Here is a 6,000-nt window from a genome sequence, read left to right as displayed (position 1 = left end):
CTAGTGCTAATTTCATTTCAGTGACTTGGTTTGCTGTTTATATTGTAAATGGATCAATGGGCTGTTCCCTTTCAATTGTGAGATGGTCGCTTGTGCTAAAATGGAGAAAAATAATAATTAAATAGAACTGTATTGGCCCCAAAAGACACTGGCCCATCGGGCATCTGCCCTATATACCCGATGGCCACTACAGCCCTTCACATCAGTGAAATGGAAAAAAGTTTTTGAACAGAAAACACTCCACCTTCCAAAATATGGGTTCCAGGTGGCGGAGTGGTACCGTCACTTGCCTACCATGCAGGTTGGCCTGGCTTCGCTTCCCCGCCATGGGAGAACATGTTTGTATGGATGTATGTGTGCGTGAGTGGCAAAAAAAATCCGAAAAATATATTTAACATAAATGCTTTTAATTTGAGAGTATTTTTCAAAATGATTGAAAATAAAGCACCAATTCCCTTATTTATTTATTTATTTATGGGATAAATTAATGATTCCGACACAGCTATTTGTTGTTGTTTTTTTAAGTTTGATATAATGCCATTTTCACTTTATTGGTAAATAGAAAGAGGGTAAATGTGCATTTTATGTGTAGCATAAAAATGCTCATAAGTGTCGATATTGTGTGCGTTTTTGTGTCAACAGACGTAGCGGGGATTTAGGAGTTAAAAGAGGGGTGTTCGACTTGCTAATTCCCATATCTGCCACGTGGGGGTGGACCGGAGGAGATTCCCCTGCTGTCTACCCATCTTGAGCCTCCCTGACTGTGGCTAAATTGTTGTCGGCGTCCGTGTGGTGGTGGAGGAGGTCATACAGTCCAGCCAGCAGCTACGCTCAGCGCACAGGAGCCGCACATAACTGAAGCGCTCCCCCACACATACTCAACTTCTACAACTTTTTTCTGCACTTCTTTCAAATCAGTAAGTAATCAAACCGCTTCTCGGCTTCGTGTCAGTTTTGAACACGGAAACTGTGCGTGTGCTTTAATGTATGAATACAGTAATTACACGAACTATGGCTACACGGTGATTTCGTACAGGTTGTTCATGTGCTAAGCGGCTGAAACGGAAATTTTCTTAATATAATTTGTCTCTGTTTCGCTTCACGGCGTCTTCTTTACGGTTGGTGATGTGGCAAGTGTAGTAGACTAAATTATTAAGACTCGAGTGGCCTTTAGCTGATTCAACGGTCCTCTTTTTGAACATATCCTGCCTCCCTTGAGAACACTTCTTTTTCAATTTTAAAGGAATTCGGAAAATGTATGCAAAAACTCGAGTTTTTGGCATATTTTATGCCAAGAACTCGAGTGTCTTTGATCACTTGTTCACATGATAAATACAAATAGTTAATCTCGTGGTAGCCTAGCTCCATGAACATACCTTGTACTCTTGTTTCTATGCCGAAAAAAAGACACGTTGTTGTCCCAAATTTCATTTTCAAGTAAGGCATTTACAAGCAAAGCAAATGTCCAAATTAAGTGAAATATATATTTTTATTTTCCTTGACATAACACACTGAAGATGTTGTTGAACTAACACTGTAAAATGGTAACATTTGTCATTCAGTCATAAACTACCCAGGTTGAAAAAATAATGTGTGGTTGACTGAGTGAACACATTTACCAGTCAATATTCTTGTTACACCAGCAATGCTTTTAGTCCTATTGACTGATTTGTGTCCCCTTTAATAGCTGAGTGATGAGTGGTTATGAGGACCAGCTGGGTACAGATGGAAATGTGGGTCAACATCAGCAATGATGGCATCACATTCGTCCCCCCCCCCCCCCCCCCCCCTACAAACCCCTGGGCCTCCCATGGCACCCGCTCCTCCACGGCATCTTTTTCCCCCAACATCTGAGGTTATAAATCAGGGTTTCCTTCCCCCCAATGTGACCTTAATTACCTTTCCATATCCTGCAAACAGAGATGTTGTGTGGATTATGCTTTGCGAGATCTTACAGCTGTTGCTGGTTAAATTTTGGATGCATTCAGGCAGCCTCTGCGCTGAAGAACGATGAGTTTAATCTGAGTCCTTGTTGAAAAAGTTCACCACAGTAGTCTACAAAGAAGAAGGAGAGCCTTGACTGTGGCATTGCACAAGTACATAACCCGTTTCCCCTGTTTGGTGGAATTGCCCTGAAGCTGTTTGTGGATTTAATAAAGTTTGTGCAGCTCTACACAGTTTTACTAGCTAACAAAAAGGACATATGTAAGCAGAGAATTGTTCTACATTGTTGCTGTCGGTTGTCATTTGTTTTAATAGCAAAATAGAGAATTGATGTAGTCAATTATGAACAGCTGCTGTTTTGAATGTCAACAAATCAATTTGAATAATTATTGTTTGAATGGAAGGTAACTCTAGCCACCTCTTTATTTGATAACATTGGACCCTTGCTATTCATGGGGGATAGGGACCGGGCCTGCCTGTAAATAGTAATTCACACCCATTTAAATCCATTGGGGGGGTTAAAGCCCAATAATAATAAAAAAGAAGCTTATAAACATTCAATGTGCGATACACAGGGAAAATGTAGAAGAAGAAAAAAAAACTAAAAGCAAAAATATATAAAACAAAATTAATTAAAAAAAATGGAATGGAGATAAGGTAGTGATTTTGTATGAGTGTTGTAAAAGTAAGTTGTCTGTTTCCTAATTATTATAGGAAATCAGAAACATGGTCAGTGCCTTGTAATTCATGATTTATTAATATTTAGATAAATGGAATGAAAACGTGTTATTTCAGAAGTGTATATCAAACTGGTAGCTCTTCGCATTAATCACTTCCCAATAAATGGCTCTCAGTTTCCTTAAGGTTGGTGACTTCTGATCAAGATGGTTGCATCTGATCTGTTGATAATCAAACGCTACTATCAATAATTTACTCATTCAATATAAGCATTTTTTCCCTTTTGCCTGGTTCCATTTCAGATCTTATTCTCACTCTGCGAAATAGTCTTCCTAAGCTGCTTTCCATATGGTGTCACTGAAGTGAGTAGTTGTAGCCCCAGTAGAGTTTACTTGGGGCTTTAAAGGTCAAGTTCACTAAGCGCACACATTCACAATCATCCTGAGCAGTTTGCCTGTTGTCAGATTTCAACATCACATTCACATTGCCATCACGGAATTGTGATTTAAAGAAAATATGAAACTACAACTCAAATTAGATATGAAGTAAAGGAAATCAAAAGTTTTTGCTTAAAAGAAAACATTAAATACTCCCAATGAGCCCAATAGATGATACATTGTTATGATCATTCTTTAAGTTTCTGTTGCCTTGTGAAGAGAAGACCAGTGTACAATAAAGTATGTATCTTGTAGCCTGTGTTTTAAACAAGATAAGGTGAATGTAAGCAAACGCTAGTTGGTGAGTTTGGGGTTGCCATGGCAAATTAATACCAACGATTGCCAAGCTGCTATCTTGCTGTTTCGACACACTGTTGCTTTAAATGGTTGTAAATGCTTGGTTTAAATTTTGAACCTATGCAATATGACATGGTTAATTTCCAACAGATAATCGTCGACTAACTGGAACATCAGGCGATGTTTTTAGGTCTCACTGTGGAAAGTTGCATCTTTCAACCATCTGCTGTTGTTTTCTGGAGAGCAGCTCTCTGCGTCTCAGATTCTCCCTTTTGTTACTTGAGAGAGAATAGTGCGTGAAAGCTGCCTTTGTTTTGGTCACCAGTCAGGGTGGGAGGGATTGTCCTGTACTATTGACTGTGTGTGTAAGTTGGGGTTGTCGTCAGGTGGGGAAAAGACATGACTCGTTGCTTATTATTGTTCTATTTGAATGCTTGTTCTCATCTGAGAGGAGTTCTGAATACATTGTTTACGTTGATCTTGCTATGATGTTTTTGTTCACTTGATTGTTTTGCAAGTACCAATAAGCTTAATGAATCGAAAATCGAAATCAAAATAGCTGTTGGCGGCTGTGATGTCTTTAAGTTTGTTTCCCTTGAGCTTGTTCTGCTTTCACTTGAAAGACACTCTTCTTCCTGTTGAATTTTCTTCTTTTACACCACTAAAGCAGCAGCGCCCAAAGAAGAAGAATGTCTTTCGAGTAAAGCTAAAACAAGCTCAAGGGAAACAAACTAAGGTCGCATTTTGTTTCCCGACGTGTGCAAAATAAACACATAATGCCAGGTCAGATAAAGTCTCGATTTCTGTTTTTCAATGTCCAATTTTAAACGAGAAACAGAAACTGTTTGTTCCCGTTCAATGGAGACAGTAACACTTCCTCCCCGTGTACGGCGGAGGAACGGGCCTTAGACACATGTGAATTTCTGAGAGCTTGTGTGTGTGTGTGTGTGTGAATTTCTAGAAAAAGCGTGATGTTTGTCTCAAAAATAAATGTGCGTGCGCAATGATCCACAAACGCACTTTCGACAACTCGCAAGCATAGGTCATGGAAAATGCACACACAAAATAAAAATAAAAAACTTGAAAATCGTGGATATATTTGTGGATCTCAAAAACACATGTGAAAATCACAAATTTATTTGTGTGAATATTTTTGAGACACATCTCTCCCCATAAAAGAAGTCTTCTCCACTCACAAAGCTTCAAAACCTCGCTTTTTGGTTCATTAGCAGACACAGATGCCATAGCCTCAGGCTCGACAATCAGTGATAGTGAAGAGCAGGACCCTCATCTGATTGGCTGTGGTCCAGATATTTCTGTTCTGTACTTAAAAAAACAACAACAAAAACTTTATTGACCAATGGAAAAAATATCCATTCGTGTGTGCGTGTGTGTGTGTTTTGAATTTGAAAGATTTGGGCACAAAGCCGATGTCCAATTGCAAGGCATCCCGGACTGCTAGCGAGGCTGTGTGGCGTTGGTACAACAAGCACGTTTGACGAAATTTTGAGCGCACAAGAACCGTTTTTGTGAGCCTCGTCTACTGAGTGCTCGCCTGCTGAACCCCCAATTTATATTGTCAGTTTGCTAAATTAGTGTGAAAAGTACTTCCATTTGAGCTAATGGCTGGCTGCCTCTGTTGACATTTTTCAAAACGCAGCCAAACCATGTTTGTTGAGTTAGGCCATTCCAGTCCGACTGGATTAAAAAAAAAAAGTATTTTCCTCTAATATAGTGGAGGTAAAAAGTCCCTGTTCAAATGATATGTTTTTGTGTTATAAAAAGATCAAACCAACATAAATCATGCCAAAACATGTTTCCATCATTGTGACATATTACTACCTGTTTAGTCAAAATAAAAAGAAAAAAAGGGCCGGGGGAAGTTAAAAAAACAATACCAACTGAGATTGTCGTTTCACAAGTGTGCACACCCTATTATAATGTGTGGTTTGTGGCTGTGTTTGGAAATAACCAATCACATCTCAATTAAATTAGAGTAACAAAATTGACGCCTTTTACAGTGCCTCTAATTAACCTAAAATAAAGTTTAGATGTTCAAGTTGGCTTCTCCTGGTGTTTTTATTGTCACATCTTATATCACAGGCTAGAGCTGTGTGTTATAGCAATATATGCAGTGTGCATACCGTATATATTTTGATATCAAAACGTCAATTGAATAATGCAAATGCAACCCTCTATCGTTTATCTCATTGTTTTAGGTTTCTGTCACAGTCGTTGCAGCCAGTCAACTTGTCACAGCCAGTGTCAGGGCTATAAACTGCAACCAATTTTGTTGCCTACTCCAGACACTTTACTTTTTCAACAGTATGCCTTAAAAAATGTAAGACCAGCCTTTCGAGGGCAAGTTTCCGTGCATACGTACATACTTGCAAGTTTTCATTGTGTTGCTTTGCCAACAGCCAATAGGCGTTGGGAATGTACTTACTACTGTATGTCACACGCAGCAGTGGCACAAGCATAGGCACAGCCAAATAAAGTTTAAAAAACAGACAACACAGGATGGTGACAAACTGATGGACAATATCATTGCAGTCTGTGGGACCGGAAAATATACATTACATACAACACAACCGGCTTCCAATCGGTGACCAAGCCAAAAAGGAGCAGGCTTGGATATTGGGGA

At 39.2% G+C, this 6,000-nt stretch overlaps 1 protein-coding gene across 1 annotated transcript in view; it reads left to right on the top strand.

The window, feature by feature from the left end:
* Nucleotides 1-724: 724 nt before the first annotated feature.
* LOC144050760 (CD82 antigen-like) overlaps nucleotides 725-6,000 on the top strand; it is a 28,675-nt gene continuing 23,399 nt past the window's right edge. The window contains exon 1 of the mRNA XM_077564334.1: nucleotides 725-917. The gene's annotated coding sequence lies outside the window, so the exon portion shown is untranslated. The remainder of the gene's footprint in view (nucleotides 918-6,000) is intronic.

The sequence above is a fragment of the Vanacampus margaritifer genome, chromosome 4 (genome assembly GCF_051991255.1).
Source record: "Vanacampus margaritifer isolate UIUO_Vmar chromosome 4, RoL_Vmar_1.0, whole genome shotgun sequence".
NCBI lineage: Eukaryota > Metazoa > Chordata > Actinopteri > Syngnathiformes > Syngnathidae > Vanacampus > Vanacampus margaritifer.
Note: the sequence above shows the minus strand (reverse complement) of the source record. Positions and strands in the feature narration are given on the sequence as shown.